General features: G+C 37.0%; 1 pseudogene; it reads right to left on the bottom strand.

The window, feature by feature from the left end:
• Positions 1 to 9126: 9126 nt before the first annotated feature.
• LOC131821838 (heat shock cognate 71 kDa protein-like) lies at positions 9127 to 11382 on the bottom strand (annotated as a pseudogene).
• Between the last annotated feature and the right edge of the window lie 3636 nt (positions 11383 to 15018).

Genomic DNA, 15018 nt, shown 5'->3' with positions numbered 1-15018 from the left:
TGCACAGTTTAGGGATCTAGAACCTCTTAGCTAGTGTAGAATGTCTCCACAAAGAGATCAGGGAGACTTTTGTCTTTTTATATCTCATGTAAGGTAAAAAGAACTGTCACTGTATTTAATCCTGAACCCATGCTTTCTACCTCAGAAAATAAATAAATGTAAAAAAATGGGTTAGAGTGTTCCCACCCTTTGGTGTATTATTTCCTCTCTTTTCTCTACAGAAAGTTGTCTATGGTTCCAGAGCATTTCATCAGTGACACCTGGTCATTCAGTAAGGTAAGGAACTCTGAAGATCAAAATTGTTGTAACTACTATATATTCTCACTTTCAGGTAGAGACATTTAATGGAGTACAGATATTGGTACTGGATACTGAATTGGAATTGGATATTGCTTTTCATGCATCAGATTCAGGATAAAGGCTATAAAGGCCTTTAATTGCTCTTGGCATCCTGAAATGTCTACCTCTTTATGACTAGAAAGAATCAAAGTATGGACTGGCAAAATAAAAAACAAACAAACAAAAAAAAAAACCCTAAGCCCTGAAAATACTCACTGTTTCTATCAGTGTGCAAGGAAGAGAGATGAATGAAACATAAATCCCAGTGGACTTCATTTTAATAGATTGTGGAATTCATGTTACTGCTGCATTGGACAAAGAAATAATCTAGTAGATAAGAAAGAAAACAAAATGGATTGGAAAGCTCTTATATCAGAATAAGATAAGAAAATATTTAGTATAGTTAGTGTGAAATGAACATATAGGGAGCTACATGGTTTCTGGCCAGACAAGTATTCATATGAAACAACATGGTGAGCACCACGAGCACATAATATATTCCCATCACTAGATTGGCTCAAATGAAATAGACTTTTTGTATATAGTTTTCTATGGCTGTGTAATGAAGTGTCACAAACCGGATGTCTTAAGCAGAGATTTTTTTTTTCTCTCACTGGAGGCTAGAAGTCTGAGATCAGGATACCAGTAGGGCTATTTTCATCTGAGGACCGTGCAGAAGAATCTCTTCCATCTTTCTTCCCTAGTTTTCTTAAAATCTTTGGTGTTCCTTGGCTTGTAAAAACATCACCCAGATCTCTGTCTTCATTTTGTTCTCCCTGTGTGTTTGTCTGCTATTCAGATTTCCCCTTTTTATAAGGACATCAGTCATACTGGATTAGAGCTCACTCTAATAACCTCATTTTAATTGGTTACTTCTGTAAAGGTCCTACCTCAAACATTAAGTCACATTACGAGGTATTGCGCGTTAGGACTGCAACATATCCTTTTTGGGGCAAGGGGGCAAACAATTCAACTTATAACACTTTGGGACCTAGCTAGTACTATTTCTAAGGGAAATTGAAAATCAGTCTGGTCTACAACATTCAATTTTTCAAAAAGCATAGGTAGCTTTAGAAATGACTAAGAGAGAATTGAACAGTTTAGAGGCATTGACAAGGCACATTGGAAGTTAATCCTTAATCAAGAACTTTATCCTATAATACCAAAGAAAATACTCTTTCAATGGTTAAGTTGGAAAAAGCTCTGAAATTAGATCTCAACTGAGGTTTTGTTACATGTTCCTGGGATTTTAGGATTGTCTTGTCCCTTTACATTATTACAAGATCTTTATATCAAACTTTATTTCAGAAGGTTAAAATAACATGTTTAAACTACCATCTAGGAAATTTATAGTCAAGAGAGTTGAGATTTGGGTATAGTTATCATAAGGTAGGAGTATGGATTCTTTTCCCTCCCCTTTTGTCTTAAAATGTTCTGCTACAAGCTGAGCAACTTATGAGTCAAAAAGGATGAACAACTTTTTTTTTTTTCTTTAATGTGGTTTCCCTGCTGAAGAATTCGAAGAAGCCAACCAAAAAATATTTCCACTGGATAAGTGATGAAAAGCTGAACAATATAAATAAATAGATAAATTAAACCAGATATAGCCAGGTGTAACTAGTGGAGCCTTTAAACAGTTCTATGACTTCATGATGTCTGCTTTTTTTTTTTTTTTTCCTATTGAGGTATAATTGAAATACATTGTATTAGTTTCAGTTATACAACACGATTTAATATTTGCATGTATTCTGAAATGATCACCACAATAAGTCTAGTTAACATCCATCACTATATGTGATTATAGAACTTTTTTCTTTTCATGAGAACATTTAATATCTACTCTCTTAGAGATTTCAAATAAGCAATACAGTGTTATTAACCATAGTCACCATGCTGTATATTACATTCCCATGACTTATTTTATAACTGGAAGTTTGTACCTTTTGATTGCCTCATCCATTTGGTCCATTCCATACCCCCCACCTCCAGCAACCATCAATCTGTTTTCTGTATCAATGAGTATGTTATTTTTAGAGTCCACGTATACATGAGATCATACTGTCTGATCTCTTTTTCTCTTTGACGTATCTTACCCAACATAATGCCCCCTACATCCATCCATGTTGTTGCAAATGGCAGATTTCCTCTCTTTTTCGTGGATGAATAGTATTCTGTGGTATATATGTACCACATTTTCTTTGTCCATTCATCCATTGATGGACACTTAGGTTGTTTCCATATGTTGGCTATTGTAATTAATGCTACAAGGAACATAGAGTGCAAATACGTTTTTAAATTAAGTGTTTTTGTTTTCCTTGGGTAAACACCCAGAAGTGGAATTGCTGGATTATATGGTAGTTCTACTTTTAACTTTTCGAGGAATCTCCATACTGTTTTCTACAATGGCTGCACCAACTTATGTTACCACCAACAAAGCAACAGTGGATGTTTCTTCACATCCTTGCCAATACTTATCTATTGTCTTTTTTATTTTAAATAAAGCCATTCTAAGAGCTATGAAATAATAACTCATTGTGGTTTCGATCCATTTCCCTGATGATCAGTGATATTGAGCATCTTTTCATGTGTCTGTTGGCCATCTGTATGTCCTCTTTGAAAAAAAATGTCCATTCAGGGCCTCTGTCCATTTTTTAAATAGATTATTTATTCTGCTATTGAGTTGTATGAATTCTGTATATATTTTGATATTAACACCTTATCAGATACACGATTTGCAACTATCTTCTCCTATTCAGTAGCATGCCTTCTCATTTTGTTAATGGTTTCCTTTGCATTGCAAAGCTTTTTAGTTTGATGTAGTCTAACCTGCTTAGTTTAGCTATTGTTGCCTTTGCTTTGGGGGTCAAATTAAAAAATTATAACCAAGGCTGATGTGAAAAAGCTTACCACCTATTTTTCTTCTAGGAGTTTTATGGTTTGAAGTCTTACATTTAAGACTTTAATCCATTTTTAGTTAGTTTTTGTGTATGGGGTAAGATAGCAGTCCAGTGTCATTCTTCTGTATCTGGATGCCCAGCTTTTCCAACACTGCTTATTGGAGACTCTCCTTTACACATTATATATTTTTGACTTCTTTGTCATAAATTAGTTGACGATATAAGCATGGGTTCATTTCTAGTCTTTTGATTCTTTTCCACTGTTGTATCTCCATCTTGAGATACATTCTTTCTACACCCACTTTGTTGAGTTTTTATCATAAATGGATAATAACCCAGCAGGTGCAATGAAGGATTTCCTATACTAGCTAAGGTAATTGACCTTGATAACCATTAGAACCAAAGTTTACTTATACACAATGGGGGCAAAGAGTATTATATCTGCTGTCTTGGAATCCACTGAAACATCTCTTAGCATTCCCTCTTTTTAAGCGGGATAGGGTGTCCTTCTACAAGATCAAAACTGCAACCCTATGGCTTCCATCATGCTATAGATCTCTCAGAGTTCCAAGATATCCTTTCTTCTGGATTTTCTAAGCCAGTATTTAATTTTTCCTTCTCTTTCATAACCATGTTTATTAAGTGAATTGTGAGTCTACACTTCAACTCACTGCTTGCATTGTTTATAGTTTCTTATGGAAATCTTGAAGTCTCAAAATTTTATTTTTTTAAAATATTTTATATATTTATTTGTTAGAGATAGATAAAGAGAATGAGCATGAGCAGGGGGAATGGCAGGCAGGGGAGAATCAGGTTTCCTGCTGAGCGAGGAGCCTGATGTGGGACTATCCCAGGACCCTGGAATCATGACCTGAGCTTTAGGCAGACACTTAACTAACTGAGCCACCCAGGTGTCCCTTGAAGTATTGAAATTTAAGCAGCATTTGACACCAATTACCAATCTCTTCTTCCTGAAATATTCTTTCTTGGGTTTTCCTAACATCACAGTCTTCTGGATTATTCCTTTTTTTGCCCAGTACCCAGCACATTACAGGCATACCATAAAATAGTAAATAAATTAATAGATTATGCCATTTGTTTCTTAATGATGCAACAATTTACATGTTTTTTCCTAGTTTTTTTTTTTGCTCCATATAAAGCATTATTCATCTATATGAATATAACTATATTCTAGTTATCAGAATCCTTGTTGACATCCTTATGGATAAGATGCAGAAAAATTCCAGTGATTCCATGGTGATGTCTAAAAGATGCATAGATGCATACATTTGGTTGCAAGAATTTATCCATATCGAATTTCTAACTAAGTCACTGCCCCGTGTATTTCTACGTGATCTAATGCTTCTGATATATGTTTAAAATTAATAGGACATTCATCCTGCATTTTCTTACAATTTTCTGAGTTATAGACTTAATATCTGTAACAGCAATTAATCATAAAGAAGGTAATATTTGAATGGGATACAGCAAACTGAAAATATCATTTTTAAAAGTCTGTATATACATAAACATGGAAACATAATATACATTTAAGTACCATTTATAATATCACAGTTAACCTCTTCTCATTCTTTCAAACACAGAATTTTATCTTCTGTAGAAAATTTTATAAACCCCACAGAGACTATAAATTGAGTACAATGAACTGAATTTTCTGAGGAACTGTTAAGATCCTTTCATGTTAATAGCAAAGCAGCAACTGAAAATGGCTCTCTACCAGCACAGATTGTGGTGTTCCACTTCTCCTCTGTTCTACAAACAATACATTAACAACCATTTGCTATAAAAGACCTAAACATATTTTTAAAACAATGGCCTGGAAACTTTGGAAAGAACACCATGGGAAGCCTCTAAGGCTACCATTAACAGTGAGATAATAGGCTACCAGCATCCGACAGCAACAAAAAGCAGCCCAGCATGTAACTTATGGTCTAATTTGATCATAGAGATGGAAGAGCATGCATTTATGAATCAGGTCCCAGAAAATGAAGGGATTATGGAAATACCATATTGATTCTGAGAGAAATTTGTGTTTTTACAAGATGTGTCTTTTTAGGTTAATGATAACTTAACCTTAATGGTAACTTAGTTATGAAATAACTAACTGTAGCACTAAATTAATGGGTCATTTACTTCAGATCAAGGTTCTGTTAATAAATCTGGATGAGGTGAAATTAATCCCTGAGAAGCCACAGGGATGCATCTCATTCAAGGATTGACTGAGAAGCAAATAAAATTAAATGCCGTAAACACCAATTTCAGACAGGCATGCCATTCAAGATATCAATACAGGCAAGAAACCAAGAGGCCTTCAAAGTGGAATGAATCCAAGTCTAGAATATTTGACCTGGGAGATGTAACTTCATAATGGGCTTCTTCCAAGATGTTCGACGTGGTCTAACATAGCCAGAAAACTAAGTCAAAATCTGTTCAAAGGCTTTTCTCATAGATTTTCTATCCTTTTTAACCTATATTATGTCCTTTAGTAGCAAAAATCTTTTAAAGTCACTATATAGTTTAAATTTCCTTATCTCTATAATGTAAATCTAGATCTTTTCCTAATACACAAAAACACTTATTTGTCTTTAGAAGATAGAAGTGAGTTTAGTTAAGAATTTGGAAGACAACTTAAATTTTTGTGTTTATCCTAAGGATGATGGAATTAAGAATAATAGTAAGTAATGTTTACTAAACACTCACTTCATGCCAAGCATTATGCTGAGTTACACATATTGCCTTGTTCAATTTTAACATTATGAAATAGGTATAATTATTAGTCTGTTTTACAGATGAGGAAAGAAAGATTCATTAATGTTAAGTAACTTGCATAAGATGAGATAACCAGTGAGTGGTTTGGATCCTGGCTATTTGAATCCAGAACAGCTTTATTAGTTAAATATTCTTAATATACTTCATTACATAAGAAATATTTCACACACAAAAAAATTTAAAAAATCTACACTATATTTGTCTCTTCAAAATGTTTATTGGTCTTTGAATTAAATTATAAAGTTATTCATGTAAAAGTGTCAGTGGGGATTTTTTAAATCAATAAATTATTCTGGATTCATATGGCAGTGTAAGTGGGTACAAAAAGCTGCTGTTGAGGCGCCTGGGTAGTTCAGTCACCTGAGTGTCTGACTCTTGATTTTGGCTCAGGTCATAATCTCAGAGTTGTGAGATAAAGCCTCATGTCAGGCTTGGCACTGGGCAGGAAGCCTGCTGAAGATTCTATGTTTCATTCTCCCTCTGCCCCTACCTACCCACTCTAAAAAAAAAGCTGCTGTTATTTAGGGAAAGTAACAAGAATGAAGAAGACGTGCCCTTTAAAGAAACAAAACACACTATAATGCTAAAAAAATTACAATATTGTGTTAGGGCCAAAGAAATTGATGTCAATATAAATAAAACATATTGGAAAAAAAAAGCAAAAAAAAATCTTACATGGGTGAGATTTAATATACATATTTATGTGAATATTTATATGCATATTTATTACATAGAGTAAGGGAAAACTGCTTTTACAAAAAGAATTCAGGTAAATGAAATGAAAATGAGAAAAAGAATCCAGTAAATGAAAGTCCACTTGGTGAAATGAAGTGCTCTACACAAATATAGAGGAACATAGTAATCAAGTCTTCAAAAAATTCAGAAAAGAAGGAAAGAAGGAAGCATAAATCAAACAATTCTCCCTACTCTGTTTATACTATTTCCAGACTGGCATTTTTAAAAAATGAGATATAACTGACATACAACATTATATTAATTTTAGGTGTACAATATACGATTCAGTGTTTACATATATTGCAAGATCATCACCACAACGAGTTTACCTAACCCCCTTCACCACACAGAGTTACAGAATTTTTCCCCTTGTAATGAGAACTTTTAAGGCTGACTCTCTTAGGGAACTTTCAAAGATGCGATACAGTATTATTAACCATAGTCTCCACGCTGTACATTACATCCCTATGACTTATTTTATAAAAGACCAGCTCATTTTTAAGGGACTTGGAATTTGATTTTGAGATAATGATTCTCATAGAAAAGAATTATGTAGAGTTTTACCTTTAAAAAGCAAAAGGAGGGGGGCACCTGGGTGGCTCAGTGGGTTAAAGCCTCTGCCTTCGACTCAGGTCATGATCCCAGGGTCCTGGGTTGGAGCGCCACATCAGGCTCTTTGCTTAGCAGGGATCCTGCTTCCCTCTCTCTCTTTCTGCCTGCCTCTCTGCCTACTTGTAATCTCTGTAAAATAAATAAATAAAATCTTAAAAAAAAAAAAAAAGCAAAAGGAGGGGCACTTGGGTGTCTCAGTCAGTTAAGCCACTGCCTTCGGCTCAGGTCATGATCCCAGGGTCATGGGATCGAGCCCCACCTCGATCGAGCTTCCGCCTCTCTCTCTGCCTGCCTCTCTGCCTACTTGTAGTCTCTATCTCTGTGTCAAGTAAATAAAAACCTTTAAAAAATAAAAAATCAAAAGGCACAGAGTAGGTAAATATACATCAGGTAACCCAAATAGATTAATAGATTACTTCTGTTGATGGGATTGTTTTAAGGTAGTCCCTCTGGGTAATTGAATTGGCTTTCTGCTCAACCTCCTAATTTGCCACTGCACTCCTCATAATCCATTGAACACTGTGCTCCCCCAGGAAAAATTAGAACAAGGCTATTAGGGTCCCATATGGATGTGGTCTGGTAAAGGTATTTACACTGTCTTTCTCAACATTTGCGGGTTCCACAGGAATGATTTGGGTACATGTGGTTAATATGAAAGATTTCAAGAAGGTGTCCAAAAAGACAGAACTACCAGATCCCTGTCCTTACCTCAATAGAGTAACCCCACGAGAAGAAGGAAGGAAGGAAGGAGCATTATAAAGTTAAAATAATTACAGTATTGTGTCAGAGCCAAAGAAATTATTAGCAATGTAAATAAAACATAGTGAAATAAAAAATTAAGTGGGTGAGATTTTATATGCACATTTTAAAATATTCTTATGCATATTTACTACAAAGAGTGTGAGAAAATGCCTTTTACAAAGAGACTTAATTCAGTTATCCCAAAATTTTTGGAAAACAGTAAATATATTTCTCAGGAGAGAGTGCTTTTCCTTTTAGTCTGTGCTAACACCTTGCTGGCTCTTATCTTTTAAAAGGAGAATAACTCCTGGGGCTCCTGGGTGGCACAGCTGGTTAAACGTGGACTCTTGGTTTCATCTCAGGCTCACAATCTCAGAGTTGTAAGATGAATTTTTGCATTGAGAGACTCCCTATCCCTCTGCTCCTCCCTCCACCTCTTTCTCTCAAATAAATAAATAAATCTTCAAAAAATTTTAAAAAGAGAACAAGCCTTTTCCTTCTTAACCTACAGTGGCATATGGTGTAAAAAAGAATAAAGCAAAGGAAGGGTTAATGTGGTATATTATAGAAAATAGCAGGAATTTGAGAGTTGTGTCTTCAGTGACTGAGGAGAAAGATGGTCACAAACAGAGAGTAATGATATCAGGGAGGTTAATGTAGAGAGAGCGAAGATTCTAGACTCTAGCAGAAAATTAGGTAATTAGGAATGGTGATAGTCAACAGGAAACTTCTATGGCAAGTAAAGATTGCTAATTGTCTGTGAAAACTTAAGACTAAGGTTGTATGTAATATTTCTATTACCCTGTGAGTAATTACTCTGGAATACCCAAGACATTCATGAAAACTGTTAACTCTGGTTTTGATTGATCAGTGGCATTTTGTAGGAGGGAATAGGAGTAATATCAAGTATAGATCAGATGGGAGAATGATAGAGAGTGGGTGCTTCCAGTTGATGAAAATACAATGTTGGAAACATTGAATCTTGTTGGAATATTTGGAATCAAAGCCCAATTTTTTTGGTGCCAATTTTAAATACAGTTTTATTTAAGACATTGCATTTTCCATTTAACAATACAGTGCTTATAAAGTGCAATGTTTATTTCCTTTCCCTGTGCACATATTCCATATTCAAGTATCAAGAATGCCCAGTTTTTTTGCTATAGCAGCTCAACATTACAACTGCCATGGAATTTGCTACATATTTGGGTCCTTTGAATATTGTGTGTGGAACAATGCTCAATCTATTTATTCTCAGATTGGTTTAGTCAACCTCTTCAATGGTGGGCCCAGAGGAGCCACCACCAGAGGGAGGAGCTCCACCACCAGAGAAGCCTCCAGGCATTCCTCCTGGCATGCCCCCTGCACTCTGGTACAGCTTGGTGATGATGGGGTTGCAGACTTTCTCCAACTCTTTCTGCTGGTGTTCAAATTCTTCCTTCTCTGCAGTCTGGTTCTTATCAAGCCAGTTGATGATTTCATTGCACTTGTCAAGAATCTTCTATTTGTCATCATCATTTATCTTGCCCTGAAGTTTTTCATCTTCAACAGTTGCTTTCATGTTGAATGCGTAAGACTCAAGTGAATTCTTGGAAGACACCTTGTCCCGCTGTTTCTCATCTTCAGCTTTGTACTTCTCAGCTTCCTGGACCATGCGCTCAATATCTTCCTTGCTCAAGTGGCCCTTGTCATTAGTGATGGTAATCTTGTTCTCTTTTCCTGTGCTCTTATCCACGGCAGAGACATTGATGATGCCATTAGCATCAATATCGAAAGTGACCTCAATCTGAGGGACACCACGAGGAGCAGGAGGTATGCCTGTGAGTTCAAACTTTCCAAGTAGATTGTTGTCCTTGGTCATGGCATGCTCACCTTCATACACCTGAATAAGCACACCAGGCTGATAGTCGGAGTAGGTGGTGAAGGTCTGTGTCTGTTTGGTAGGAATGGTAGTATTACGCTTGATAAGAACAGTCATGACTCCTTCAGCAGTTTCAATGCCAAGAGAAACTGGAGTGACATCCAACCGCAGCAAATCTTGAACATTTTCAGATTTGTCTCCAGAAAGGATGGCTGCCTGGACAGCTGCACCATAAGCAACAGCTTCATCAGGGTTGATGCTCTTATTCAGGTCTTTTCCATTGAATAAATCTTGGAGAAGTTTCTGAATCTTGGGGATATGGGTAGAACCACCCACCAGAACAATATCGTGGATCTGAGACTTGTCTAACTTGGTATCCCGAAGAGCTTTCTCTACAGGGTCCAGGGTGCCATGGAACAGGTCAGCATTTAATTCTTCAAACCGGGCACGAGTGATAGAGGTATAGAAGTCGATTCCTTCATACAGAGAATCAATCTCAATACTGGCCTGGGTGTTGGAAGAAAGCGTACGCTTAGCACGCTCACAAGCAGTATGGAGACGACGAACTTCCCTCTTGTTTTCACTGATATCTTTCTTATGTTTGTGCTTGAACTCTGCAATAAAATGGTTGACCATTCAGTTGTCCAAGTCTCCTCCACCTAAGTGGGTGTCTCCAGCTGTGGACTTAACCTCAAAGATCCCATCTTCAATAGTAAGGGCTGACACATCAAAAGTGCCACCTCCTAAGTCAAAGATCAGCACATTCCTTTCAGCTCCAACTTTTTTGTCTAAGCCATAAGCAATAGCAGCAGCAGTTGGCTCATTGATGATTCGAAGTACATTGAGACCAGCAATAGTTCCAGCATCTTTGGTAGCCTGACGCTGAGAATCATTGAAGTACGCAGGTACTGTGACAACTGCATTGGTAACAGTCCTCCCAAGATAAGCCTCTGCGATTTCTTTAATTTTCATGAAAACCATAGAAGACACCTCCTCTGGATAAAAGCTTTTTGTCTCTCCCTTGTATTCTACTTGGACCTTGGGCCTGCCAGCATCATTCACCACCATGAAAGGCCAATGCTTCATATCAGACTGGACAACAGCATCATCAAATCTCTGTCCAATCAGGCGTTTGGCATCAAAAACTGTGTTGGTGGGGTTCATCGCAACTTGGTTCTTTGCAGCATCACCAATCAATCGTTTGGTGTCCGTGAAGGCGACATAACTTGGGGTGGTCTGGTTTCCCTGATCATTGGCAATTATTTCCACTTTCCCGTGCTTGAAGACACCCACGCAGGAGTAGGTGGTGCCAAGATCAATGCCAACTGCAGGTCCCTTAGACATGGTTGCTTATGTGTGGGCCTGGCTCGGGTTGAGAAGAAGACAGCAATCCAAAGATGTAGCCTCGCATTCAATGAGCAAAGCCCATTTTTTTTTTTAAGATTCATTTCTTTATATTAGAGTCAGTGAGAGATAGAGTGAATGGGTAGAAGGGAAGGATCAGGGGGAGAGGGAGAAAGACTCTCTCCTGAGTGCAGAGTTCTACTGGGGGCTGAATCTCAAGACTCAAATCATGACCTGAGTAGAAACCAAGAGTGGGTTTCTCAATGGACTGCACCACCCAGGCACCCTACCCATGTTTTTCCTTGTTAATTGTGTAACTTCAAGGAAATTACTCAACCCAATGTGCTTAGTATCCTCTTCTGCAATATGTAGGTAATAATAGGGATAATTCATACACAGATAATAATGATAATAATAATAATAATAATAATAATACATACAGAATTTGGAGAGTGCCTGAAACATTTGAATTGTATCATGACAGATGGCAAATGAGTTAACATAAATTTGGAACAAAGCTACGAATGCTTTTGTTCATTCAATGTGAATACAAACTACTAGAGAAGAATGCCTGCACCATGTCACTGGCGCGAGCCATGTACTCAAGGCTGAGATAATCTGCTGCCCTTAACAGCTGTCCTTGAGCCTGTTACTTGGTTTTCACTAGTCTGCTGTATCATCCAGGATCCCTGAAGTTTCTGCAGGAAAATTAAATGGAGATATTGTGGAGACAACCACTCTGAATCTTTTATATCTTGAAAGGTGATGTTAATCTCTGCTCTACACTACCCAGGATGCAAAACACTTTTTATTTAGAATGTTGAGTGATGAAAAAGGGTTCCACTTTGTTCTCCCCATCATGTTATGCCTTATTTCCACAGGTTAGGCACTCAGTGTGGGGGTTGTGCTAACTACCAAGTATGTCAATGCCATTTATACATACAGGTACAAAGGTAAGGACCATGAGGTGAATTCCCAGACCCGGTGCACCCACTGTAAGCCAAAGCCCAGGCAGGACTTGCTTTATTACCTATTCCTCACATGCCTTCGCTCTACTAGGAGAGGGGTGCATAACGATATTTAGGGCCTCTTTGGTATCATTGTGAACTTCCTTGAAATGTTTGGGTATTTTTCTTTCCCCAGTGGATCTGAGTGAATGACTCTAAGTTGTTTGGGGGGAAAACTAATGTAAGCATTATTGTATGGTTTGAAGAGTCTTCCTTTCTTTCTTTCTTTCTTTCTTTCTTTCTTTCTTTCTTTCTTTCTTTCTTTCTTTCTTTTTTTCCTTTTCTCCTGGAGATGCTGACTCATTTCAGTCAATCTGTTTCACATCTGAAAACCAGCCCATGGCTGGAACTAGGCAATGGATCTTGATATTTTATTTCTTTTAATGGAAGAAACTGAATAAGACTCTAGTTGGCCACCCCTATATATTTTTCCCCAGGTACTCATGCTCAATTAACCATCTCTGAATAGTCAGACCTCCTTGGTTGCTACTCCTGCCCTTCTAACATATGATAATCACATCCATCTGGCTTTTGGCAGTTAAGTGCCTCCACCTGACTTTATTCCCCTCCTATCATGTCCATTGCTATCCAAAAAAGTGAAAATATATCTAAATATAAGATGGTAATGAAAAAAGATAATTAGAAAAGTAGTATCCAGGGGTACCTGGATGGCTCAGTCAGTTAAGCATCTGCCTCCGCTCAGGTCATGTTCCCAGGGTTCTGGGATTGAGCCCACATCAGACTCCCTGCTCAGGGGGAGCCTGCTTCTCCCTCCCCATCTGCCCCTCTCCTGCTTGTGCTCTCTCTCCCCATTTCTGTCAGATAAATAAATAAAATCTTTAAAAGGAAAAAATAAAAGAAAAGTGGTATCCAGGAGGTACCTAAGTATTTTCAAAAGGCTATAGGGTTATAGATAATTTTAAACCAAGCAGTTGCATATTCTCAACTCCCATGTGTATTCTATCCTAAAACTGGTTTGTATGAATGAGAATGACTATCAGGGTCAAGGTATCATCCTTGTTCTCACTTACTTTTCATTTTCACTCTCCCTCTTTTAACCTTCTCTTGCTTTACAAAAGAAGGCTTCCCTGTAACTCATCCTATTAGGGTTGTCCACTGGCGTAAATACCTATAGTTTTGAAAATGGAACAATTTACAATATTGCTGTCAATTTTAAGAAAATCAATACCATTAATGACTAAGTATCAGATTATTTTGCAGTTCAGGTGATTTCCAACTCTTTGCTTTCAACAAAACTGAAGACGGTTTAATCTAGTTTTCCAGTAACTCAGAAGGAGTACAAACACTTGAGCGAAATTGCTATAACATAACTTGATTATCATCTATTTATGTTCATGAAGAAGTTTACTCAGCACTTACATGTATAAAATGAGAAAAAAGAAATAGAATTGATATCGTATTTTCACTCATACTAGCAATAACTGATATCCACCTACAGATACATAAACCGATTGAAGAAGCAAAGAACATAATTCTTTCACCTCCTTTAGGAATACACTTCTGATAATGTTTTATGCTTTAGGTTGATTGATTTTTGTCTTGAAATGTATAAAATATATGCATTTCTCTGACTGCTTATTTACTATTACTGTGTTTAATTGGTAACGAAACAGAAGAAAATTTTGCATTTAGAGCTTTATGGTGACGAAATTCATAAAAATAATGTCTATTCAGGTAAGTGTTTTGTTTCAGAAACACAAGTTACTGTGATCAATACAAGACTCTTAAATATAAAATATCTCATGTTATGTTAAGATTATGTGGAGGAAGTACAATGTTAATATGATTTCAAGTAGAAGAATAATACAAAATTACTGACTATGGAATAAGATCTTTGTTGGTGCATTATTTTTCACACCAATGTTATCGTATCAGACCATTATGGTATTTGTATAATAGCTATTTTAAAAGACAGACTGCTTTATTTTGAAATGACAATGTAGGTATTATGCCAGAAATTATGTCTTTTGCAACTGCTTAAACTTAGATTAAAAAATATATTGCATTATAAATGTGCAATTAATAAAACGTTTTTCAAGATCCCTTTAGAGGGAACAGAAACAAGAAGTTTGGAGACTCTGAAACAGAGAGGGTAGGCCAGGAAAGGAAAAACAGTGTGTTTCTATCTATATTCCTGTTATTGGGAGTAGTTGAAGAGCCATTAACATACTTCAACATATTCTGCTTGCATATTTTCATCGTTTGCTACTCAATTTCAGTATATGTTCAGCGCAGTGGAGAAACATAATTTCCTTAATGTTAGCTTTTATACATGGTTCAGTATTGCAGATAAAACTAAACAGTATGGGAGGAGTCAAGATGGCGGAGAAGTAGCAGGCTGAGACTACTCCAGCTAGCCGGAGATCAGCTAGATAGCTTATCTAAAGATTGCAAACACCTGAAAATCCATCGGCAGATTGAAGAGAAGAAGAACAATTCTAGAAACAGAAAAACAACCACTTTCTGAAAGGACTCTACGGAAAGCGCTCAGGGAACAAAAGCTCCTGAAAGCAAACCTGAGCAGATTACTCAGCCCGGCCCCTGGTAAGGGCGGTGCAATTCCGCCTGGGGCAAAGACACTTGAGAATCACTACACCAGGCCCCTCCCCCAGAAGATCAACAAGAAATCCAGCCAACACCAATTTCACCTACCAAGGAGTGCGGTTTCAGTACC

The sequence above is a fragment of the Mustela lutreola genome, chromosome X (genome assembly GCF_030435805.1).
Source record: "Mustela lutreola isolate mMusLut2 chromosome X, mMusLut2.pri, whole genome shotgun sequence".
Lineage (NCBI taxonomy): Eukaryota > Metazoa > Chordata > Mammalia > Carnivora > Mustelidae > Mustela > Mustela lutreola.
This window is presented reverse-complemented; position numbering and strand designations above follow the sequence as displayed.